The sequence below is a fragment of the Aedes aegypti genome, chromosome 3 (genome assembly GCF_002204515.2).
Source record: "Aedes aegypti strain LVP_AGWG chromosome 3, AaegL5.0 Primary Assembly, whole genome shotgun sequence".
Taxonomy (NCBI): domain Eukaryota; kingdom Metazoa; phylum Arthropoda; class Insecta; order Diptera; family Culicidae; genus Aedes; species Aedes aegypti.
In genome coordinates, this window is record NC_035109.1 from 154,233,204 (window position 1) to 154,260,739 (window position 27,536).

Consider the following 27,536-nt stretch of genomic DNA (forward strand, 5'->3'; position numbering starts at 1 on the left):
CGATTGTTAGACAACTAAAGAAACAAAGTTAGACAACTAAATAAAGATTCCAAAAAAAAAATACACAGTAAATTTTTTTTTTTTTTTTTTGCATTAAAAAACATAATTTTTGACACAAAAACTCAAATATCTCAAAACCCTATCGAAATACCAACGTAATTTTTTGAGGGAAAACGGTCCATTATATTAGCTCATTCATTTATTTAGTTAACATCTATACAGATAACACTGAATCAACAATTTCACGCCACAATACTCGGTTCGTGGCCGCATCTCTCCATCCTCGGTTCTGCCCCACGCTCGCCAAATCGATACGCACTTGATCCGCCCACCTAGCTCGCTGCGCTCCACGCCTTCTTGTACCAACCGGATCCGAAGCGAATACCATCTTTGCAGGGTTGCTGTCCGGCATTCTTGCAACATGCCCTGCCCATCGTATCCTTCCAGCTTTGGCCACCTTCTGGATACTGGGTTCGCCGTAGAGTTGGGCGTGTTCGTGGTTCATCCTTCGCCGCCACACACCGTTCTCCTGCACACCGCCAAAGATCGTCCTAAGCACCCGACGTTCGAAGACTCCAAGTGCTTGCAAGTCCTCCTCGAGCATCGTCCACGTTTCATGCCCGTAGAGGACTACCGGCCTTATGAGCGTTTTGTACATGGTACATTTGGTGCGGGCGTGAATCTTTTTTGACCGCAGCTTCTTCTGGAGGCCATAGTAGGCCCGACTTCCACTGATGATGCGCCTCCGTATTTCACGGCTAACGTTATTGTCAGCCGTCAGCAAGGATCCAAGGTAGACGAACTCGTCGACCACCTCGAAAGTATCCCCGTCTATCGTAACACTGCTACCTAGGCGAGCCCTGTCGCGCTCGGCCCCACCAGCTAGCATGTACTTTGTCTTGGCCGCATTCACTACCAGTCCAACTTTTGCTGCCTCGCGTTTCAGGCGGGTGTACAGGTCTGCCACCTTTTCAAATGTTCGGCCGACGATGTCCATATCATCCGCGAAGCAAACAAATTGACTGGATCTCGTAAAAATCGTACCCCGGCTGTTAAGCCCGGCTCTCCGCATAACACCTTCTAGCGCAATATTGAACAACAGGCACGAAAGTCCATCACCTTGTCGTAGTCCCCGGTGGGATCCAAACGAACTGGAGTGTTCGCCTGAAACCTTCACACAATTTTGCACACCTTCCATCGTCGCTCTTATCAGTCTCGTGAGCTTCCCGGGAAAGCTGTTCTCGTCCATGATTTTCCATAGCTCTACGCGGTCGATACTGTCGTATGCCGCCTTGAAATCGATGAAAAGGTGATGCGTTGGGACCTGGTATTCACGACATTTTTGGAGGATTTGCCGTACAGTAAAGATCTGGTCCGTTGTCGATCGGCCGTCAACGAAGCCGGCTTGATAACTTCCCACGAACTCGTTTACTACAGGTGACAGACGACGGAAGATGATCTGGGATAATACTTTGTAGGCCGCATTTAGAATGGTGATCGCTCGAAAGTTCTCACAATCTAACTTGTCGCCTTTCTTGTAGATAGGGCAGATTACCCCTTCCTTCCACTCCTCCGGTAGCTGTTCTGTTTCCCAGATTGTGCCTATCAGCCGGTGCAGACAAATGGCCAGCCTTTCCGGACCCATCTTTATGAGTTCAGCTCCGATACCATCCTTACCAGCAGCTTTATTGTTCTTGAGCTGGTGAATGGCATCCTTAACCTCCCTCAAAGTGGGGGCTGGTTGGTTTCCATCTTCCGCAGTACTGACGAAGGCATTTCCTCCGTTGTCCCGTCCTTCATTGCCTGTGCTCTCAGCACCATTCAGGTGCTCGTCGAAGTGCTGCTTCCACCTTTCGATCACCTCACGCTCGTCCGTCAGAATGCTCCCATCCTTATCCCTGCACATCTCGGCTCGCGGCACGAAGCCGTTGCGGGATGCGTTGAGCTTCTAATAGAACCTACGCGTTTCCTGAGACCGGCACAGCTGTTCCATCTCCTCGCACTCCGTCTCCTCCAGGCGGCGTTTTTTCTCCCGAAAGAGGCGGGTCTGCTGTTGCCGTTTCCGTTTATAGCGGTCCACGTTCTGCCGGGTCCCTTGCTGCAGCATGACCGCCCGCGCTGCATTCTTCTCCTTCAAAACCTCCTGGCACTCCTCGTCGAACCAATCGTTCCGTCGAATCCGTCCTACGTACCCGACGTTGCTCTCAGCTGCATCGTTGATGGCTGCTTTTACTGTTCTCCAGCAGTCCTCAAGAGGGGCTTCGTCCAGCTCACCCTCTTCCGGTAATGCAGCCTCGAGTTGCTGCGCGTATGCCGCTGCGACATCCGGTTGCTTGAGCCGCTCTAGGTCATACCGGGGCGGCCGTCGGTACCGTACGTTGTTAACGACGGAGAGTTTTGGGCGCAGTTTGACCATCACCAGATAGTGGTCAGAGTCGATGTTAGCGCCACGATAGGTCCTGACGTCGATAATATCGGAGAAGTGCCGACCATCAATCAGAACGTGGTCGATTTGCGATTCTGTCTGCTGTGGTGATCTCCAGGTGTATCGGTACGGAAGGCTGTGCTGGAAGTAGGTGCTACGAATGGCCATATTTTTGGAGCCAGCAAAATCAATTAGTCGTAGGCCGTTTTCGTTCGTCAGCCGGTGGGCGCTGAACTTTCCAATCGTCGGTCTGAATTCCTCCTCCTGGCCAACCTGAGCGTTTAGATCTCCTATGATGATTTTGACGTCGTGGCTTGGGCAGCTGTCGTACTCACGTTCGAGCTGCGCGTAAAAAGCGTCTTTATCATCATCAGTGCTTCCGGAGTGAGGGCTGTGCACGTTTATTATGCTGAAGTTGAAGAACCGGCCTTTGATCCTCAACTTGCACATTCTCTCATTGATCGGCCACCACCCGATCACGCGCCTCTGCATATCACCCATCACTATAAAAGCTGTTCCCAGCTCATGTGTATTGCCGCAGCTCTGGTAGATGGTATGGTTACCTCTAAACGTTCGCACCATTGATCCCTTCCAACACACTTCCTGCAACGCTACGATGCCGAATCCACGGTCCTTCAGCACGTCGGCGAGTATGCGTGTGCTCCCGATGAAGTTGAGAGACTTACAGTTCCACGTACCGAGCTTCCAATCGCTAGTCCCTTTACGTCGCTGTGGTCTTCGCCGATTGTCCCGGTTCGTATTCTCTCGTTGATTATTCGTTGCTTGATTTTTTACGGCTGGCTTGCAGGGCCTGACACCAACCCCCTAGATTTCCGGAGGACCATTCCCCCTAAATGTTCGGAGGACCATAGTGCGCAGTTTAGCTTAGAGTCCTTCTCTGGCACTCGGACGATGATCAGCCGCCCTTGACATGGGGAACAGACGCTGTTGTGAGCCGCTCCTAACATGGAGTACAGACGCTCAAGGTTTGCAGAAGCAAAAGCAAAAGCAAACCCCCCCCCCCTTCCCTGTCAGCATACGACCAAAGTTCCCACCGGGGGTTGGTTACCCGATCTTCCCTAAGGTTACTCGTACCCCGGCCAGTACCGCGAGGAGGTAGGGATAGGAGTTGCTGGGCAAGAGGCTAAGGACCGCACAAAGGGGTCTAATTTATTCCTTCAGGTACGCGAGGTACCAATGGTACGCCATGCCCAGCCATTTACCAACCCTATTATATTAGCTATCTACCATAAAAATTTGGTGATGGTAAACCAATAAACAAAAAAGTTATGACATTTCAAACATGTCACAATTTTCACATTTAGTAGAAAAAAAAATTTTTTTTTCGGTGTAAATTATTACGGGAACCGCAGTTTGTTGCTGATTTTATTGTGAATTAAACAAGTCGTTTTCATGTATTCATTAGTATTATGTATATTATATGTATAAATATTATATGTATATGTATATATGTATAGATTAAAATGAATTAACACGAAAATAAATTTTTTTTTTACCAGGATATTTTTTTTAGAGTATGATCGATGAGTTTCTAAATGTTATATATAAACTTTAAAAGTTTTGGATTTGGGTATGCGTTATGAGATCATGAAAACATTTTATTAATACAGTACAGTTCGAGTATAGTTTTGCTTTAATTTTATTTTCTGACAATGGAATGAAACAGTGAAATTTTTGGGTTCCTTGGATCGTTTTTGCGTTATTATATTGCTCGCTGAGCTCTGATGCCGTTAATTCGTACTCTTCAGTAGTAGTAAAACAAAATTATAATTTTGTTAAATCTTCTTCTTTTCTGCGATTCGCCCAATCAAATAGTTCTTTTGCAGTTTTAATTGGATGCTCACGTTCTTTGGCTAAACTTGCTCTTGTGGCCATGCGCTTTATGGTTCTTCCAATAGCATCACAAGGACCTTTGCCATGTGACGTAGCAAAGAAATGCCATTCTGCATCAATTCCGTACTTTGATTTAAATTGACATAGGCTCGAAATTCTTACGGTTTTTGTACTGCGAAATATATCTTTCTGATTTCTTTATCCTTATCAACGCGTAAAAAGTTAATCATTTTGGCAATGAACAAATTTACAGATACTGAGTCGTGTCTTAAATCTTCGGAAATTACAATAAAACTAAAATGTTCAATTTGCGTACTTCCATTGAAATAAATAACGAATGGATGAATTGTAGCTTGTTGTACGTTCCAGTGATGGGACTGCACTTCATCTTGCAATACAAAGCTATAGTTTTCAGAAAAATCACAAATGACTAAAAATTCACCATCTTGTAATGTATTTTTCGTATTTTTTAAAAAGCGGGATTGCTCTGTTTTAATAAAGTCGTGAGGAATTAAACTTTCTAATTTCAAACAAAAAAATGACACAAACTCATCTACAGGTTTTACAATAGTTTCTAGGTCACACCTATCCGTGGCCACCCATTGCTCAAATGATAACTGATCAATATAATTTTCTTCAAACTCAGCGAATAAAGTATTTTCCAATGATGAAGAATCTGGACAATCCGAACAAGATCGTAGATAGCAATTTGATGTTGTATTTTCACACAAAAGACTACCAGTTAACATTTTAATATCCTTTGATAAATTGATTCTTTTCAAACTATGTAAGATTAGGTTAATATTTTCGTGTGTTGTGCACACACAAACATTATGTGTTTCTGAATTGGATAGAAGCTTGCATTGCCTTGGACGAAGGCTTGCAAATAAGCATAAGCATAGATGACCGTACAATTCGTAGTTGCTACTCCGTGATTGACCAGAACAATCGAAGTTGCACAGGGAATTAATGAATGGGGCTTGGGATTAGCTTACCATTCTTCAATGTGCACAAATCGAGAGCTCAAATTTAAAAGTCAATAACGGCGCCGGCCACGTCCTTACGGTCATCGGGGAAGGGAAGGAATGTTAGTGTGACTACCGTTGTTACTAGAGACCGAGATCACCTCTGCATCTCCACGGTTGTCATGGAGAGGATATTGGGTTAGTGGGATAAGGTAAAGATCTGGGAGTCACCAATGTTTGGTGATGCGAGCCATGATATAATCACGCCTAACCGGATTCGCGAAATAATTCGATAATCGCATTAAACGCCGAACAAGTGTTCGTCACTCGCCCACGCAAGAGCAAGCGACGCGATCAATAGATCAAACACTACTAGCGATCCGCGGCGCTTTTTCATTTCTCTGAGCGAACGACGCGCGACAAGTTTGATCCTGCCCCCATCGCCCGCCCCCGCAGGAGCAAGCGTCAAGGTCGAAGGATCAAACACTACTAACGAACCGATCACTTTTTCACCGCTTCACTACCGACGCGCGACATGTTTGATCCTGCCCTCATCACCCGCTCCCGCAGGAGTAAGCGTCAAGGTGGAAGGATCAAACACTACTCTATTCAAAAGATGTTTTTATTAATGACGAAAACTGAAAATTACATGTATATATTTTAAATTATATGAAACAGGAATAATGCCGACACTTGTAGTGACGAACTATACATAGTTTGTTTGAAAATTACATATGAGTATTACTGTGCATTTTGTCTCGATATGGTACAAGTTTTAAAAATAACGTCAACATTCACAATGTCGAACAATTCAAAAGATAATTTTTAATGATGTATAAAAGAGGCAAATATATTTATGTATATTGAAATTGTATAAGAAAAAAAAAAATAATGCCGACACTTATAGTGACGAACCATACAAAGTTTGTTTTAAAATTACTCAAAAGTTACGCTTTCAAGAAAATATGTGTTATCACAAGAATGAAACGAACTCACCAGTTGGTAATCCATCCTCGACTGAACACAAAACTGATACTGACAGCAAAACTTCTTGGCGTCCCGAAAACAAACCGTCTTGCTTGTGCCTTCCAAATACCTACCCAGCAAGACGCTCTAAAACAGAAAAAAAAATCTTAGGAGCCGAAAACACGCGCGAAACCGTGAGTCAAATTTATCGGACGACGCAAAACCGAACTGTCCTGCTTGGGCTTCACGAAGCACTCGCCTTGGACGAAGGCTTGCAAATGAGGAAAAACCTACCTTAATATTTTCGTTAATTTCCTTGAAGCGTGTATACGCTTCTTTCAAAGTAGTCATCATTAATCGTTTTTGGATTGCTTGACGCTTTCCATCTTTTTTTACAGATACATAATCTTTTTGGCCAGGCATAGCTCTACTTACTTCATCGTCTTCAAAATATTGAATTATTTTTTCTTTTGTCTCATCTGTTAATGAAGTACTCGACCTAGCATTTTTGGTTGCAAGAAAGTTATTTTTGAATTGTTTTGCCTCTTTTGCTGTATTTCTATTGGTTTTGAACTCATCAATGGCGTCTTGAATAGACCACGAGCTTGGCAGCATCGACAAAATCAATAATTTTTCTTTCCTTGTCGTGGCTAGATTCGAGAACCTTTCCTTCATATTCATAATTACCTCATCGTAGTCTGTATTTTCCACATCCTCAGGTCCTAATTTGAAGAGGTTTCTTCGTACAGCTTCGTTGATGTCACGGTATTTTTTCTCGGGATAATTGACGTAACCCATCTTCGTCCATTTAATCGGAGTCACTTTTATTCCAGCTATCCCTTCGTTGAAGCGTTCGATGTTGACCTTCTGGATGCACTCATCTTCTGATTGATTTGTTGAAACAGATATCACTGATGGTACCGTGGCAAGACTATCTGCACTTGGTACTTCTGGTAACTCCTCAGTTGTTGTCGGTGCATCTAGTAATTCCTCAGTTGTTGTTGTTTTCGAACTTCCTGCAACCTGATCCACCGATGATGTACAGATTGCCCGTTTGTCAACGTTTAAACGGCACGACGTACAAATGCGTAAATTTGTATTCAATGTAGACATTGGAGCATAACCAGCCGCTTTCAGTTTATCTATGGTGCTTTCGGTGAGATTTCGTAGCTCTTTCGAACACTTTTTTTCTGCAAACGGCCTGCAACAGTTGAGAAACCGACTACTCATGTTGCTCGTTAGATTTTAATAAACAAAATCACTTTTAAGTTTTTACTGACTAGTTTGGTGTCGTTTGCTTGACTGAAGAAAAATTTTACAATTAAATCTTTTATAACCATAGTGGTAGTATATTTTTAGCTTTTTCGTGAGTATGTTCATGGTATGTACCAGAGTGGATCTAGATAAGAGTGGCGTCAATGTCAAAATTGGAACAGCGGCGAACTGTCATTTCCATACAAATCCACGTTCCAATCGAGCAGGAGACCTGTCAAAACTGGAACGTGACGTCACTCTTGTTTACAGGCACTCTAGTATGTACCTATCATGTTTTTGATGTTGTTGAAGTTACTCGCTTTCTCCCAAATACGATTAACAAAGTCTATTCTCTACCAAGGCGGGTCTATACCCAGATGTAATCAGATTTTAACTTTGTGGAGAAAACCAGCGCCGAGAAAACCGACCTGCTTTACGTATACTAGATCACCTGGGTATAGACCCGTCTTGTTCTCTACGAGGTAAACTTTTTGCAGGTAAACTAGTCGTATACCTGTATAGAAAACTTTTTTTGTAGCTTTTGTCTTCAATATTATATTTCTTATAGGTTTCTTTTATCAAAAGGTTTCAACACTATTGAGAGAATTTTTCTTCAGTTACGTACAATAAAAAATATGACACTATCAAGACTTTAGATCACAACACTGGATCGCGTCTAACTTTCTAATAGATGCTATAATAGTTATGAATAATTAAATAAAATATCATGAAAACAACTTGTTAACCTCATGGTGTACCCTTAACAAAAAATTCAACAACAAACTGCGGTCCTAAAAAAATTAACAATGAAAAAAAAATTTCAATAAGTGTCAAATTTGTGAAATATTTGAAATGTCATAACTTTTTTGTTTATTGGCTTACCATCACCAAATTTTTATGGTAGATAGCTAATATAATGGACCGTTTTCCCTCAACGTTGGTATTCCGATAGGGTTTTGAGATATTTGAGTTTTTGTGACAAAAATGATGTTTTTTAATGCAAAAAAAAATTTTTTTTACTGTGTGTATTTTTTTTGGAATCTTTATTTAGTTGTCTAACTTTGTTTCTTTAGTTGTCTAACAATCGAACGAACCGTTTTTGCTGTGCAGCTTTTTGAATATTTTTGAACCATTTTCACATACACCCTTTTGAAAAGTTAGTCGTGACTCAACTTGAAGATTTGATATCGGAAAATGACGATTTAGATGGAACTGAAAAACTGTGCAAAGTTTCAGATATTTTTGAAATGGTCGATCAGAATCGACTTGCATGCCTCCGTGGAATCCCTCATGTACCTTAATTTTATGTCCATTCAAATTTTATGTTTAATTTATGATGTTCAACTAATTCTGAACATGCGTTATGTAAACTTAAATATTGTACTAATAGAAGGATAAGGTGGGGCCTTCCTTAACCGTGTGATTAGAGTCCGCGGCTACAAAGCAAAGTCATGCTGAAGGTGTCTGGGTTCGAATCCCGGTCGGTCCAGGATCTTTTCGTAATGGAAATTTCCTTGACTTCCCTGGGCATAGAGTATAATCGTACCTGCCACACGATATACGAATGCGAAAATGGTAACTTTGGCAAAGAAAGCTCTCAGTTAATAACTGTGGAAGTGCTCATAAGAACACTAAGCTAGAAGCAGGCTCTGTCCCAGTGAGGACGTTAATGCCAAGAAGAAGAAGAAGGATAAGGTGTCTAAGATAAATTTCACCAGCTTTCCACCTGAAAAATTACCCACTATTTATCTTAATTCATTTACCAATGAGGGTTTCCATTTCTCAAAGGAATCCAAAATAAATTTCCCCATAGATTTATTTTAGGATTCCAGTGGAGATTTCTTCAGATCTTTTTTTTTTAATTTTTCCAGGTGTTTGGCACTTTTCTAGAAATTGTTCCGAGAAATACCCAAAGCATTCCAACTAAGCGATGTATAAGTTTAATTACGGCAAACATTTCTCCATATTATTATGATTATCTTTATGAACAAAACTTTCAGTTCGTCTCGTAGATTTCTCCATAAACTACTTCAAGTATTTCCCAAGCAATTTAAAAATTCTATGGAATGTTCATTTAATAGTCCTACTAAAGACAAGTCGATGAATATCTCCATTAATTGCTTAAAATATTTCATTTTGAACTTCTTTTCGGGAATTAAACTCTCAATTTATTTAGTGATTGTTTTAAGCATGCTGACAAATTTTCAGCAGGAATCAATTCAAGTTTGTTTTGTTCACATAAAGATCCCCTAAAGATATTTTTTGGCATTATAAATAATTCCTTCAGGGTTCAGTTATTTTATTTTTAAATCTTTAGAACATTTTGTTTTAATGCCATTTGGTAGAACGAAAATTTGGTTTGAGAGCTTATTATGGAATGGTTTATTGAAAGATCATTTGATCAATAAGACATCCCAGATTCACGTAAAAACTCGTTAATTCATACAAATTACATCAAACCCGCAAAACACGATGAACATAATCATCAGATTTGTTGAGGATAATAATAATAATAATAATTTATTTACTAAACAATGTGAACTTAATGATTTCTTGAATTTATTGTTATGTCTCAATTATTCTTTCCAAATGTCATCGTTCTTCGTAAAGAACAGCTGATGTGCATCTGAAAGAAGCTTTCGGAGAGAGTGATCGGGTCCTGAAGCTTACGGACGTGGATACGATTTAGGAATACGGAAATCATACTTAAAACGGCAGTGAACAATGTTTCGAAGTGAATCTTAAGTATCGCCAATAGGATACATTTCTCTACTTATGGGCAATCGGCTGAAATTGAAGCAAAAACAATTTAATAAAACTACTTCTGCACAATATTCAAACAAAATAGTGTTAAAGCGGGCAACATAGTCTATTCCGTCTAAATATTGGCAAAAGTAGAGGTAAAAATTTGAACTACGGGGTCCAGCATAGACAAAGAAGCTGTCATGCAGCTCCAGCTGAGCACACCATAAAAAAATTAATTAGGGGGAGATCCCCCAGTACCGGACACTTAAGCCACTAAATTCATAATTCGAAAAATATTGATTTTATGGGCTCGTGTTACCCATTTATGATAAATATTATCATTTTTATAGTGTACAAAAATAAATTTGAAAATATAAATATGAATTTTGATATTGCATCTTGATGATGAGTTTTAGTACCAAATTGATCGATCTCGAAAGGTGGCACTCAATACCGGACAAGATCTGGAAATGCCTCGAATTCTGTAAATTTGAACATCATCGAATGTGTACACTATAGGAATAGTTTATAATTACCAATTCAATGCATTTGCTACATTTACAAGAATAATTTGAGTTTTTCTTAGTTTGCAAGATGCCTATCAAAAACCTCTTTCATATATGATGAAAAATAGAACATTTTACGATATTCTTCTGAATGTTCATTATTCTTAATTTTATTGCATATTTGATACCATGATCGACGGAACCCATGAAAAATGAAAGTATTCTGAGACACTGATGCAATAATTACAAATATATTATATAACAAATCAAGCTGTCCGAAACTGAGGGACAGGAGGTGCTAAACCAAAATTGTAATTTGTCCATATTTAGTTCAATTAAGGTACACAATACATTCATACTATCAAATTAGGATTATGTTCGATCATGCTTGCGGGATCCAAAATATTTTTTCATATTCAAAATATTTAATAAAAAGGCTCAAAATTAAGTAGATACGTCAATTTTTTAAAGATTTTCAAACTTTTCTACTTTTTTAAAAAGGCTTGTATATTTCAAGGATGTGTTATTCTACGCAATCATTGGTCTACATAATAGCTTTCTTTTTTACTAATACACCATCTTGATTGGACCATGATTTCTCAATGTTTCGGCTTTGTCCGGTATTGGGTGCTGTCCGGCACTGGGGGATCTCCCCCTATAATAGCTTTCTTCTTGGTATGATCCAGGCTTTGATTGAAAATCTCTTTAATACAGATAAAATAAAATAAATAATGTCTTGAGATATCCTCATCATATTTCTTCAGACGTTTCTCCTGATATTACTTCCGAAATTCAACCATGAATAACTCTATGAATTAGGAAAATAAGAAATAAATAAATAAAATCTCATTAAATAAATAATTTTACATGAATTTTTCACATAAGTCCTTGAAAATTTCATCAGGAATTTCTGTAACAACTTTGATGAAATTGGTTAAGAAATATTTCGAAGGATTCCCTCATCTGGAGCTATTCCTATCGTATTCTTAGAGCAAGTGCTGGTTAAATTCTTAGTATGCTCCTGAAATTATGAGACACACAAGATTTTTATGTTTTTTTCACTAGATGGCACTATAAAATATAAAAATCATCAGAGAAAATGTATTCTTATTCGAAAATATAATCTCTACAACTATATCGAAGACTTATGTATTTTATTTACATAGCACCTTCGTGATGATGAAGTTACATTTCACAGCACTGCAGTTGATAACGATCAAGATGAACTAAATCAAATCTGATGGTTGCATGCACCAGTCAGTAGGTTACGGGCAACTTCGACAATGACACCATATTGCAGGGATTCCCAGTCCAGATGACTGCAAGGGCCATTTGGACTCTCGTACATAATGCTCAACTTTTACACTTCTAGAGCAGTGAATCAAATTGTCATCAATACATACAAAACCCAAACAACAAAGCATGCTCGCTCACAACCGTTGGTGTTTTGCGGATTGCGATACAATCAAAAGCAAAACTGACATGACAATCTCAGGGCACAAAGTTGTTGCAACCTTTTCAAATCGCAATTAACCAGTTATTTTAAACACAAAACTAAATATGTTGTATGGATGCTGTTCGATAATGTCTCAATGTTTACCTACATGGAGAAAGTTATCGAAAATTGCAATGTGAAGCCCAAAAAATAGCTGTGAGCTTTCTTGGCCAAACTTGCCATTTTCGCATTCGTATACCGCTTTGATTCATATTACGGACAGCTTGTAATTCCGGACACTACTTTGTATGGGAAATATTTCACACGAAATGTTTCTATTTTTACCATTTAAAAGTTCTCACTTTCGATGCTCGTTTCAGTCAAAATTATCCAATCAATGAAAATTTGTAACATTCGACTGTCTTAGACGCTTCTTTAGTGGTTTGTCGATTTCAATTAATGATTTGACTTTCCTATTTATGATTTTCATGAGCTGACCGGAATTTCAATCAAAGTGTCCGAAATAAGAGTCATGAAAAGTAGACACATTTATATTTATTTAAAAACATTCGTGTAGCGGAATCAAAATCTTCACCCACCACTTGAAAATTATTTGTTTTGAAGGGTCGATAACGTAGAGGAATCATACAGAAGGATTTATTTAATATGCTTTCAGATGAGTTTTTTTTCACTGAGGCCTTGAGTGTCTGTAATATGAATCAAAACGGTATCGTGTGGCAGGTACGATTATACTCTATGCCCAGGGAAGTCAAGGAAATCTCCATTACGAATAAATCCTAGACCAACCGGGAATCGAACCTAGACATCTTCAGCATGGCTGTGTTTTGTAGCCGCAGACTCTAACCACTCGGCTAAGGAAGGTCCGCATTGTTCCCATTAATATTCCTGTAATTTATTTAGATAACCCAACAAGTTTCTTCAGAGTTTATTACAGGATTGGGATGAATCAGCCTCGAAAGCACACAATAATCGCATGATTTCTCTTCTGTACGTGTTCATTAGGTATTTCACCCAGATATAACTTTAGAACAGGATTTCTCAGAGGACGCAAAGCCAAATGTGTGTTTTTTATTCATAAATAAAATTTAATGCGTTGACAAATGTCGAAAATTGATGTTTACAGGCTTCCTGAAAATATATTTTTTGGGGTGTTTCTTCTGTTTGTGGGACTTAGGGCAAACTTCTTTTGAAATTCTTGATTCACAAACCCATTGCTAAATGCCTCGTGAAGTTATTAGCAGATGTCTTACAACCAGCAGATTATTTCTTCACACAATGAGAATTTCCGGAAAAAAAAATTTGGAAGTAGTAGTAATTTCTGGGAAGATTTTTGATGGAATTTAAACAAAGTTTTTGGAGAGCTCTTGGTCAGATTTTTTACGGATTTATATCAGGGCTCAGAACCACTTAAGCTCCTTTAGTGGATTCAAGAAGTGATGCATGGTACATGCCTAGCAATAACTTCGAAATATTTTTGGCGTGATGTGCATGAGTTTTGTGTTGTAATCATTACAAGATATCTGAGGCTTTCTTTCGAATCATGCGAAAATGGCTTTGGATCTATTCGAGAGGAAGCATTCTAGGAAAATTATTAATGAATTGCTGGAAACTTAGCAAACTAGTAAGAAATAATAGTTTACGCAGTTAAGTTAGCAAATCAAAGCACGAGTCGTACGTTTATCCAATAAGACTTGCCGAGTTGGATAATTACGACGAGTGCTGTTAAAATAGATTTCTGCAACAAAGAACGTTGCGTACAGCATTTTTTTTGCAATTTCGTTGATGACCACTTAAGGGTATTCGAAATCATGTCGAGATGCGTTTATCATCATTTTACAATTTCAAATTGTTATTATACAGGTACTATTAGCGCTGTTTCGTCATTATTAAACGAAAAAGTCTGATAATAATTCTTCGAGCAGTTTAGTGGAATACCTATAGGTAAATGAAAACCCGAAATTAGTGCTATACCATTTAATTCCACTAGAGTTTGTATCCTTTGACAGATACGCGTATTTCCACCTCAACTGTAAGGCCGTCTTCAGTGTCGTGTACTAGACTCGACTGTTTCATTTACTTACTGAAAAAATTCTCTCAATTCGTGGACTTAGATTGAATCCCTTTTTAATTGTTTCGTTTTTTTTTGTTTATACTCGTTATTTGCAGAAGTCTCCATGTTAGTGAAATAGTTAATATTGTTACCCTTAGAAAATTTTAAAAGCGATTATTTACCATCTCTGTATTTGCGGCGTGGCTTACCAAGATATCGAACATGTCGTATGGGGATGCGGTGAGCATCGTGGCATCAGATCTGAACTGACTGAAACTCTCCAGAAACCTGTTAGGGAAGTGTTGGTGGGCCTTGATTTGGAATTGGGCAAACGTTCCCTTAGTGGAGGTAGCTCCAATAGTCCAATAGTGGAGGTAGTGTGTTTGACATGTTTGGCACAAAAAATGACTATACAGGGTGTTAAAATCATGAGTGCAGATATTTTAAGGGGTGGTAGAGGACCATGTTAGAAGAAAAAATCGTTCTACGGATATGGTCAATTCTTAACTGTTACCGTCGGACGGGGCTACTTTTGATTCCAGGGGCTACTTTGGACACTCACTTTTTGTATTTATTAGCAGCGTAAATGCTAATCTGAGCAATTTTGTGTCTTCAGCACTTTTATTAACCAATGTATGCTCTACCACTAGGCAAGATTTTTTGTTGGAACAACATCAACACCAACAGGATAAACAAGAAAACATTTAAAAAAAGTCCAAATAAATATTCACAAGGTATAAAACATTGGCTATGCAAACATTGTTTGAATTTTACCCATGTCGTTGAAACTTATTGGCAGCATCACAAAACTATCAAATCGTCATGTTTCATAAAAATCTTGTGTTTGTTTTGCTTAAAATTGTTATTTTATTAAAATAATTGATCAAAGGTCTTATTTTTACGACTTTCATTGTATTATAATGTTTGGTTTGTAAAATATTACAACATAAAAAAATTAAATAAATGTTTGTAAAAGTGAATAGACATCAAACACACATATTTCAATACGTACCAAAAACAAGTTCACAACATAATCCCTAAAAAAATTCCGTCATATTTTACATGAATTTGCAGTAGAAAACAATTGCATCCTAAAAAAACTTACAATAAACTACTTTTAAGCCAGCTCTAAACTGCTAAGAAGCTAAAATCATTTTACAAAAGCAAACTTACTTCTTTACGATCTTGCAAAGCTTTACTTCATAGATTGCGTTTTTAATAAAAATTACTTACCGGTATTAAATTTGTTACTGGTAATAATGTGATCCTTCTACATATCGTTTATATAACAGTAAGTATAGAAAAAAAACAGTTTTTGCACATAACTCATTAATTATCGCAGTACCTAGTAGTTACATCGTTCGTTTATGTCAATTTAAAAATTAAGCATTCGTAACTGATAGTTTCATTTAAGAGGAAGTTGAAAGTTTAAGTTTCATAATGCATACTGAGAATAGTGAATAGTATGTTTCGTTGAAATTTGTTATGTATGTGTAATTGTTTCTAGCTTTGCCAAATTATGTTTATCAATGAAAAACGTTCAATAACATCACAACGCATGATCATCTTTATGATCAGTTTTAAAGTTATAAGGAAAAATCATTTCATTATCAAATTGTGAAAATGTCCAAAGTAGCCCCTTTTTTGTCTTGAAGGACACACTTTTTTCGCTATTCAAGCATTTTTTATATTTCTTGATCGATTTGCCTCATATTTTGCACATTTGTTACGTACATATACAACTTAAATATAGGCAAGAATTATCAATATCTATCCATAATTCTCAGAGTTACAAATCCTCAAAGTTAAAGAATGTGGAAATAATGTCAAAAGAAGCCCCGTTTGACGGTACGAAGTTATTGAACATTTAATGTTTTAGGATATGTTTGTCTTTAAGTGGTTATAGCTTTGGAATAGTTCAACGAATCTCAATTCTCTTACTTCCATTTGGAAGCTAATTAAATTTCCAATCTACTAACAACTTTACATCTAATGGGTTTTGCAAATAAATTCATTTTTAAGAGCAAATAAGTTCAAAGGTAGTGATTTTTCTCTTGTTTTTGTCAGTTTACTTTAAAAAATGTGTAATAAATTTCATGCTTGTCTTAAGCAAAGTTGTGTGCTTCAAGCTGCTCTACAATTCGTACTTGACACCAAACTGCTATCTCTACGCGTTCTCTTGCAATTTTGATTTGAACACGCCACTTTGGATCATAAATTTTGGTCCGTAAACGCAATAGGTAACAGTTCATTTCACCCCACTGTGTTGCAAAAGTTGACGCATTGTTTGCATCCGCGCATGGACCAGTGCACGAGTTCACTATCTGACGTTTGAGCGGTGCCGTGTTATTTATGTGACCATGGCAACGAGTGAATTCGGCACCGCTCAAACGTCAAATTCGTGAACTCGTGCATGGGTCCATGGACCGATGCACGAGTTCACTAATTTGATGTTTGAGCGGTGCCGAATTCACTCGTTGCCATGGACACGTAAATAACACGGCACCGCTAAAACGTCAGATAGTGAACTCGTGCACCAGTCCATAGCACACTTGATCTCAGGTTTAGACAACAACAGCTTGGCGCGTATGATTAAGCACACGCTGCTGTGCGTTCTTTTGCATGCTGTTTGAAACTTAAAATTAATCGTTTTTGTCCGATTGAAATCAACTTTTCAAAATGTTGAAAGAGTGTAGTAAAACATTGATCGGTTTGTTATTTTTCTGTTGATGATTGATCTGAATTGTAAGCAAAAATTGTCATTGTCAATTGCTCGTAGAGTTAATGTTTCAAAGTATTGCATAACAGTATTGATGAAATAACATTGAACATACAGAAAATGTTTATCTGGTTGATTCACATCATTTTATTTGAAGGTTATGTGCAATGTTCCAAAGACTGCAAGGATGCTGCTAAACCTTTGAAAGCAGTAACACGCTTACGATACTTAAAAGCTTTGAGTGTATCCCAGTCCCAGTTTTACTCATTCAACTGTTAACGCCAGGAATTAAATTGTTTAATGATTCATTCAAAAATAACCTAGAAACTTTGCTGGAAGTTTCCTCAGCCCTATTAACTATTCAAGAAAATCTCGAGAAATTAATTCAGAGATGCATCCAGACATTAAAAAAAAAAGTGTCTACACCGAGGAAGAAGAAACTGTTCATGGTAACCCTCACCATTTTGTAGTGGAATTCGTTTAAAAGTGCTTACAAAATTCATCCCGATATTTACTAAGGTATTCGTGTTGAAATTTATCTAGAGATTACACCAGGAATCTCTCAGGTTCTCTTATAAAACCAGGATAATCGTCAACAAATTCAAACTGGATTTTCTCCAGATATTTTTTGAGGAATACATGTAGTTTTTAATTCAATTCTTCTCAAATTATCTAACAAATTCTTCAGAGAGGTGCTGAGAAATGTTTGAAACAAGAAATCTCATGAGGATATCGAAGAATGAGTTGATGGAAAAATTGAATTCCAGGAATCCTTGAAAAAAATCTTCAATAGACTCGATGGAGAAATGTCTGATAATATTCCTTGAAGAACCACTCGAAGTTTGGTTAATTGTGTTTATTTTAAAGATCCATTCCTCCAGAATTGATCTGGAAATTCCTCCAGAGTTTCCCCAGGAATTTTTCTATACATTCTTTCGGAGTTCTTCCAGTTATTCTTCCGGAACTTCGGAAGAGCTCCACCGGTGGTTTCTTAACAGTTCTTCCGAAAAAGTCTCCACAGCTCCACCGAGAATTTGTTCTTCGGCAATTCCTTGGGACTTCATCCGGGTACTCTTCCGGAGTTTCTTCTGAAATTCCTTCGAAGCTCCACTGATTTTTTTTTTTCAAACTTCGCTTCCTAAATTCCTCTGGAATCCCTCCCACAATTTCTCCGGAGCTCCTCCAGGAACTGTACTGTAGTTCCTTTAGGAATTTACACGCGAGTTGCTTCAAGAATCTGGCAGCTTCACCAGAAATTCTACTGCAGTCTCTCCAGGAATCCTGCCGATTGTTCCTCCGAGAATTTTCCAAGAATTCACCCGAGGATTTTCTCCAGCGATTTGTTTTGGGAATTCCTCAAGTAGCACCTCCTGGGATTGCCTCCCGAAATTCCTCCTGGGATTTCCTACAGAAATTCCTCCGGAAATGTGTTCCAGGTATTCCTCCGGAGATTTTCTTTAGGAATTCCTCTGTGGATGAATTCTCTCTCTCCAGAAATTATATCGGGGATTTTTCAGAGAATTTTTCCGGAGATTTGCTCCAGGAAATTTTTGGGATTTGCATCAGATATCCTCCAAGAATTACTCCGGGATTTTCTCAACGAATTCATCAGGGAATTCCCAATAGCGATTTCTCCGGGTATTTCCTCCAGAATTTGTTTCAGAAAACTTTTCAGGGATATCTTCAGAAATTCCGCCGGGGTTTTCCCCTAGGAATTCCTTTGGAGATTTCCTCCTGAAATATATTAGATCAATCCATTTAGATTCCATAATTATAGCAAATAGAAATTAGCTATAGATGTCAGTGTATCTTCAATCCTATCTTGATTGTAAATAATTATCTTGCTTTATTCAAATGATATCCGGTCCTACTCCTATATAAGGCCTGCACAATTTAGAATAAGCCTCTTTTGTATTTCGACTGTATAATAAACCACATTGGTAAGTGTATAGAGCGGTCTCGTCTTTCATTCCTCCGTCCATACAGATCACCTCCAAGAACTCGTCTAAGTATTTCCTCCAGGAATTGATCCGGGGATTTCATCCAGAGATTTTGTCCATAATTTTCTTCGGGGATTTCTTACATCAATTACTCCGAAATCTCTCCAGGAATAGCTCTGGAGATTAGCTACAGAAATTCATCCAGAATTTCCTCCCAGGATTTGCTCCAGGAAATTCATCCAGGGATTTCTCCTAGGAATTTCTGTGGGAATTTTCTCTAGATATTCCTCGCCGAGGATTTCCTTCCTCTGGAGAAATTCTTTTGGAGCTCTACAAGGAATTCCTTCGCATTTCTTCCGTGATTCCTCCTTTTTTCGGAATCATCCAGAGTTCCTCAAATAATTCCTTGGAAATACTCCAGAGTTCCACTAGGAATTCTTCTGAAGCTACTTCGAAAAATTCTCTACATTCCCTTCGAGAATTTCTGCAGAATTTCTCAGGGAACGTCTCAAGAGTTGCTTCGGGAATTCCTCTAGACTTCCTTCCCGGAATTCCTCAAGAGATCCTCGTGAAGTTCTTCCGGAGTTCCTCCAGGATTTTTTTCAAATCATTCCAGAAATTATTCCGCATTTCCTCAGGCAATTCCTCTGGATCTCAATCAGCAATTCCTCGGAAATTTTCCCGGATTTCCACTGGGAATTTTTCCAAAGTTATTTCAGAAAATCATTTGGAGGTACTCTAGCTATTCCTCATCCAGTTATTCCTGAAAAGTTCCTCTGGAGCTCCAACGCTAACTCCTCCGAATTTCCTCCTTAGTTTCTCCAGGAATTCCTCTAGAAACGCCTCCGGAGTTCCCCCAGAAACACATCCGGAGTTTCTACAAGAACGCCTCTGAATTCCTACAGGAATTGCTCCGTAGTCCCTCCGGGATTTACTTTGAAGATTCTCTAGGAACTTGTCCATGGTCTCTTCAGAGTTCCTCCGAGAATTCCTTCGTAGTTTTAACGATAATTCCTTCTGAGTTGCTCCAGAAATTCCTCCGGAGTTTTTCCAGTACTTCCTCTGGATTGTATCCAGCTTATCCTCCAGAGCTCCACAGGGAATTCCATTGGATTTCCTTCATTGCTCCTTTTGGAGTTATTCCGTAGTATTTTCAGAAATTCTTCCAGGATTTTTTCCAGATTGCCCTCGTAAATTCCTCAGCAGATCTCCAGCTGTTCTTCTGGAGTTCTTTCAGCAATTTGTCCGGAGTTCCTCCAGCAATTCATCCGGAATTCCTCCAGGATTTTTTTAAGAGTTCCTCCAGCAATTCCTTCAGAGCTGTTTTAGGCATTCCTTAAGGAATTCCTGCAGACTTCCTATTGGAAATCCCCCATAGCTCCACCGGAAATTTTTCAAAATACTCCGGTCTTCCAAGTTTCTCCAGGAATTCTTTCGGATTTTCTCCAGGAATTCTTTCATAGTTTGTCAAGGAGTTCCATCGTAGTTTCTCTAGAAATTTCTCCAAGAATTTCTTCAAAATTTTTGCCGGGAATCGCTTTATGGATCTAGGAATTCTTTCGGAGTTCCTCCAGAAAATCCTCGGAGTTCTTCAAGGTGTTCCGTTGGAAATCCTCCAGAAATTTCTCCAAAGTTCCAACCCCGGGTCGAAACGTAGGGCAAGTTATAAACCTCGTTTCATTTTCTGGAAGACTGCGTAGCCGTTAAATCAGAACGATTAAGAGTTACAGTCAAACCCCGCCAGATTCCTCCAGAATTTCCTCCATAGTTCCTTCAAGATTTTTTTTTTCGAAGTTTCTCTAGAAAATATTCCGCAGTTCCTCCGGCAAATCTTTCAGTGTTCCTCCAGGAATTATTTTAGAGGTCCGCTACGAATTTCTTCAGAGTTCCTCATGGAATTTTTGTCGGAGTTCCTCAAGCAATTCCTTCAGTTTTGCTCCGGAAATTTCTTTGGATTTTCAGCAGATATTTCTTCGGATTACCGCCAAAGTTCGGAGTTTTTCCAGGAATTTTTCCGTGCAGTAATTCATCGGAAATCCTCCCGAGTTCCGCTAGGAATCTCTCAAGAGTTACTCCGGAAATTCCCCTAGATTTTCTCCGAAAAATATCCCAGAGTTCCTCTGCGAATTTCTCAAGACTTTCTTATGGTATTCCTCCGGAGTTCCTTAAGTCTTCTTCTTCTTTTTGGAATTAACGTCCTCACTAGGACAGAGCCTGTATCTCAGCTTAGTGTTCTTATGAGCACTTTCACAGTTATTAACTGAGAGCTTTCTTTGCCAAAGTTGCCATTTTCGCATTCGTATCTCGTTTGGCAAGTACGATGATACTCTATGCCCAGGAAAGTCAAGGAAATTTCCATTACGAAAAGATCCTGGACCGACCGGGATTCGAACCCAGACACCTTCAGCATGGCTTTGCTTTGTAGCCGCGGACTCTAACCACTCGGCTAAGGAGTTCCTTAAGTGTTCTGTACAAATTTGTCCAGGGTTTCTTCAGAGTTCCTCCGAGAATTCCTTCGTAGCTTCAAAGGTAATTCCTCCGGAGTTGCTCAAGAAATTCTTCCAAAATTGTTGCAGTAATTCTTCTGAATTCCATCCAGCATATCCTCCGGAGTTCCTCCAGAGCTCTACAGGGAATTCCATTGGATTTTCTTCATAGCGACTTCTTACGAACTCCGGAGGACTTCCAAGAAAACTCTCGGGTGGATTCATGGAAAATTCTCGGAGGAACAACCGGCAGGATTCCTGGAGAAACTGCAGTAGAATTTCTGGTGAAGCTGCCAGATTCTTGAAGCAACTCGCATGTAAATTCCTGAAGGAACTACAGTACAGTTCCTGGAGAGCTCCTCCAATTGTGGGAGGGATTCCAGAGGAATTTAGGAAGCGAAGTTTGAAAAAAAAATCAGTGGAGCTTCGAAGGAATTTCAGAAGAAACTCCGGAAGAGTACCCGGATGAAGTCCCAAGGAATTGCCGAAGAACAAATTCTCGGTGGAGCTGTGGAGACTTTTTCGGAAGAACTGTTGAGAAACCACCGCTGGAGCTCCAGAGGAACTTCGGAAGAATAACTGGAAGAACTCCGAAAGAATGTATAGAAAAGTTCCTGGGGAAACTCTGGAGGAATTTCCAGATCAATTCTGGAGGAATGGATCTTTAAAATAAACACAACTAACCAAACTTCGAGTGGTTCTTCAAGGAATATTATCAGACATTTTTCCATCGAGTCTATTGAAGTTTTTTTCAAGGATTCCTGGAATTCAATTTTTCCATCAACTCATTCTTCGATATCCTCATGAGATTTCTTGTTTCAAACATTTCTCAGCACCAGGGATGGGGTGCGACTCAAATCTCTTTCGGTGCTACACGCGCTGCTGCGAGATAGCACCCAAAATTCGAAAGAGACGTGCAGGAGTATTTTTCTCTGGACTGCACCCTGGCTGTGCTGACACGCATTGTGCTTTAGGATGCATGGTATCGAGTTGTCTGTTTTTCACTCTTTGCGTTTCGTACACGCGTAAACAAATTCACATAAATTTATTTCATTAATATGTGACTGTCAAAACTCTTAAACACGTTGAACATAATTCGTCACCACCTTATGTTTCTGACTTTACCAAATATGTCAAGACCCACAACAATAAGTTTTTGCAAAGCATTTATTAAGCTTATCCGCTTTCAAAGCATACTTTGTTGAAAAAATTCTAGAGTGGATTTTGTGCTTTCACGAAAGAGACTGAAAGAGTAGAGATTGTGCTTTGCTTTGTCTCGCACAAAAACAAATTGTCTCCTGCGTCTTGCTTTGAATTTACTCGCAAAGAATGGGAGACGCACAATCAATTTCTGAGTGGCACGCGTGTTTTTGGCACTGCACTGAGTTTTCAGACATTCCCTGCGTCAGCACCTCTCTGAAGAATTTGTTAGAAAATTTGAGAAGAATTGAATTAAAAACTACATGTATTCCTCATAAAATATCTGGAGAAAATCCAGTTTGAATTTGTTGACGATTATCCTGGTTTTATAAGAGAACCTGAGAGATTCCTGGTGTAATCCCTAGATAAATTTCAACACGAATACCTTAGTAACGGACCTGGTGTAGTGGTTAAAACACTCGCCTCTCACGCCGAGGACCTGGGATCGAATCCCATCCCCGACATAGTCACTTATGACGTAAAAAGTTATAGTGACGACTTCCTTCGGAAGGGAAGTAAAGCCGTTGGTCCCGAGATGAACTAGCCCACGGCTAAAAATCTCGTTAATAAAGTCAAACCAACCAACCAATATCGGGATGAATTTTGTAAGCACTTTTAAACGAATTCCACTACAAAATGGTGAGGGTTACCATGAACAGTTTCTTCTTCCTCGGTGTAGACACTTTTTTTTTAATGTCTGGATGCATCTCTGAATTAATTTCTCGAGATTTTCTTGAATAGTTAATAGGGCTGAGGAAACATCCAGCAAAGTTTCTAGGTTATTTTTGAATGAATCATTAAACAATTTAATTCCTGGCGTTAACAGTTGAATGAGTAAAACTGGGACTGGGATACACTCAAAGCTTTTAAGTATCGTAAGCGTGTTACTGCTTTCAAAGGTTTAGCAGCATCCTTGCAGTCTTTGGAACATTGCACATAACCTTCAAATAAAATGATGTGAATCAACCAGATAAACATTTTCTGTATGTTCAATGTTGTTTCATCAATACTGTTATGCAATACTTTGAAACATTAACTCTACGAGCAATTGGCAATGACAATTTTTGCTTACAATTCAGATCAATCATCAACAGAAAAATAACAAACCGATCAATGTTTTACTACACTCTTTCAACATTTTGAAAAGTTGATTTCAATCGGACAAAAACGATTAATTTTAAGTTTCAAACAGCATGCAAAAGAACGCACAGCAGCGTGTGCTTAATCATACGCGCCAAGCTGTTGTTGTCTAAACCTGAGATCAAGTGTGCTATGCGCGGATGCAAACAATGCGTCAACTTTTGCAACACAGTGGGGTGAAATGAACTGTTACCTATTGCGTTTACGGACCAAAATTTATGATCCAAAGTGGCGTGTTCAAATCAAAATTGCAAGAGAACGCGTAGAGATAGCAGTTTGGTGTCAAAGTACGAATTGTAGAGCAGCTTGAAGCACACAACTTTGCTTAAGACAAGCATGAAATTTATTACGCATTTTTTAAAGTAAACTGACAAAAAAAAGAGAAAAATCACTACCTTTGAACTTATTTGCTCTTAAAAATGAATTTATTTGCAAAACCCATTAGATGTAAAGTTGTTAGTAGATTGGAAATTCAATTAGCTTTCAAATGGAAGTAAGAGAATTGAGATTCGTTGAACTATTCCAAAGTTATAACCACTTAAAGACAAACATATCCTAAAACATTAAATGTTCAATAACTCGGTAACAGTTAAGAATTGACCATATCCGTAGAACGATTTTTTTCATCTAGCATGGTCCTCTATCACCCCTTAAAATGTCTGCACTCATGAACCTAACACCCTGTATAATATTTTTATAGGATGCACGATGCGAAAATGATACAAGCAATCGAGTAATATCCATTAAATTTAATCATAAAGCTATTTAAAACAATTACTTTGCCTAAAAATTGTGCTCCCTTGCACCTATAGTGGTGCATCAGTACCCATAGATGATGGTCCCATAAGAAATCAATGGTTTCCGCCACTAAAGGAACCATTCTTAAAACATACCTCCACTAAAGGAAGAGTGTTCCTGTTAATGGTGTAAGACTTTTTACGGGGAAATTTCAAATAAAACGTGATTGAACGTGATAGAAGAGTTTCAAATCTATCGACCGTTTTTTTTAAATCACATATTTCATACTTTTATCACAATGTTTTAGCAGTTTTCCCTTCGGTGCTCCACTAATGGTACGTTTGCCCTATATGAATTTTATCTACCTGGTTTTGAAGCGTATCAATATCCGAGTTTCATTGTCGTTCGTTCCCTGTCTTTCTTTTTCCACTTCAAATTGTTCTCTTCTCGTCGTGCCTCCCACAAACTGTTTTTGTTAAGTTTCGTTACAGATCTGGACATCCTGTCCCATCAAGCTCCATCAGCTTAGCAGTCTAAGGGCCGATTTCTTCACCTCCGCTTACGCCGTAAACCACGTTTACCCATACGATTAAACCAGGTTTAAGGCCTAAGCGATGGTGAAGAAACCGCTTATAAGTAGCTTAAGAAATTCCGAAAAATCCTTTTTTTTTCCTGTTGTATAAATGTATTCACTAACCTTAAAACTTCCTCAAACTAACAGTTTTTTTTAAATACAAATTTAAAAATGTAAACAATGTGAAAAAAAAAGATTTCAGCTCTGTTACGCCCTACGGCGCCCGAGCCTGCCAAATAAACGAGATAGGTAAAAAAGTAAAATTACAAATGTTATCAATAATTTAAGTAGGTATCTTGCATGTTAACTTACATAAATCTAGTAGCATTATCAAATTAAGCCTGATTCTCTGCTGAAAAGTAATTTCTTGGCTTATCTTGATGCACGGGAAATTCCTGCAAGGAATTTCTACAGTAACTTTTGGGATGTTTATAGAAACTTGATAGGAGTCGCTGATTGGAAAACATTGCGAACCACTGTTCTGACACCTATAGCTAGATCAGTGCAAATAAATTCAAACCACTCTAGAGTGTATGCTTGACGGTCAACCGACTAACTCTACCTATTCGTTTCAATACACCCACAGGGAATAGCGCCGCGTCGTTTGTGCACTGATTAAATCGTCCTCTGGGTGCTTCTTCTGTCTATGCGGGACCCAGCTCAGGAGCACATCACATCTGAGCGAGCGAGGCCAGATAAGCGAAACGCAACAATATACCGATAGCTAGGTGCCCATCATCAGTGTTTGCCGAATTGCAGCCGAAGAGTATATCATCAGGTGTGCGTCGTAGCAGAAATACGGAGTCCCAGCTACAGCTATAGTGATATATTGTGATGAGAATGTAGAAAATAAAGCATGACAATATTCATTGTGGTGTAGAAAAAACGTAAACAACCCAATCAAATGTGAATGTGAAGAGAGAAAAATCAAGTCGCATAAAGTGTGATAACCAGTTGATACACCCAGTGAGGATGTGCCACCACAATACAGTGTAGGACCTGCAAAAGTGTACGTCCGCGTGTTTTTGCGATGAGGCAGTGTCCACGCTCAGCTAGTAACGAAAATCGCTGAAGATCACAAGCCACAGTCGGAAGATATGTCCAAATTTATGTTGATTTGTCATTCAATAGAATGTGTTTAGCAGCAGCGTGCTGGAGACTTATCGGATTGGTTGTTCAACACAAATGCCACTCAAACAGAAATTAAGCGAACCAGCAGTGATACCGGTGCAACAATAGAATCAAGAAAAGCGAAGCCCGGTGCCGTCGACGTGATTGGAGTGTAAGCATTTGTCGACGCAGTTGCTCGGTGTCTACAGATTAAGGTAAATTTGAATGTGTAAATTTTATAAATAAATAAATAATGCAAATGCAAGTATGCGAAGTGATAACGATATGTACAATGATGGGAGCTTTTTGTCGTCGGAGACATTGTTGCGATGTAGCTAGGAAACCACTGCATTGGTTGAATTTAAGTTATGTTTTAAAAGATGTGGGCCGAATATTTCCAAGAAAATGTTTGAATTTATATTGGAATGCCGGAATCGCTGCAAGCATAGCAGGATTTTAATAAAGACATTCTGGAAATTGGGTATGGCCTTTCCGTTTGAATCCAGCTTTTTACGCTAGCTCGCTATAAACTTTGAATCACCCCTTTTGACTTGTCTTGTCTACACTATAAAATTTTTATGGAATGATCAAAGCAATCTTTGCGATGTTGATTTTTTTTCATGTTTATATAAGAGAATTGTCAAAAATATCTGTTGCAGGATATGGAAATGTTTTCACTGTTTTCTAATTTTATGTTTAATACTAATGATTTATCATTTTCCCTGGGCTTTGGATTATATTTTCCAGGGAGCGATGAGTTTTGATAATTGATCGCTGTTGTTAGTAGCTTTGATTAGATGTTGGGTGAATTTCAAAGCAATGGCAACTTTTTTATTACAAAATTTGGATTTTGTCTTCTGACCTAAAGATTCTAATTAAACTACTGCATAGTACGGCTATCACTCATCAAAATTACTTTCACTTCGGGAAAATATAATTTCAAACTGGCGAGAAGATTACAAACTGAGGGTGGGTTAGGAGCACAGTCAGACCCTTGAATGTGCAATGTGGGGTAATAATTGGGAATGCCATTGACGGTTTGTAATCTTCTACGAGGTTTTCGAAAACCAACAGGGCGCGTGCACCGGGTTGCGGATAGGAGCAAAGGGAGATCAATAGCATCTACTTAAAATAATAGAGCAAAAAGCCGTTCCATGATTAGGTAATGTTTAGCGATCTTCTATGGTGTTCTAGTACTATAAAATTCTTCACTCACTGAGAATTCTGGCCTTGATAATATCAATAGTGCTAAACATAAAATAATACCTAATACTCAATAAGTACAATCTAGTTTCAATGTAGTAATAAATGAAACAAAATCAATTTTCTATACTTGACAAGGTTTTGAAGACAATCAATGAGTGAAAAAACTACCTATTAGAAAAGTCACATCAGCTAAGGCTATACA

General features: G+C 38.7%; 1 protein-coding gene across 5 annotated transcripts in view; it reads left to right on the forward strand.

Annotated features, from left to right (window-relative positions):
* Positions 1 to 27,536, forward strand: part of LOC5564176 (SH2B adapter protein 2) — a 120,431-nt gene that overhangs the window by 5,108 nt on the left and 87,787 nt on the right. For 3 of the 5 annotated variants that reach the window (XM_021852304.1, XM_021852307.1, XM_021852308.1), the window contains exon 2: positions 25,605 to 26,343. The exons of 1 other annotated variant lie outside the window; for it this stretch is intronic. The gene's annotated coding sequence lies outside the window, so the exon portion shown is untranslated. The remainder of the gene's footprint in view (positions 1 to 25,604; positions 26,344 to 27,536) is intronic. One more of the 5 variants, XM_021852305.1, reaches the window with a different exon arrangement.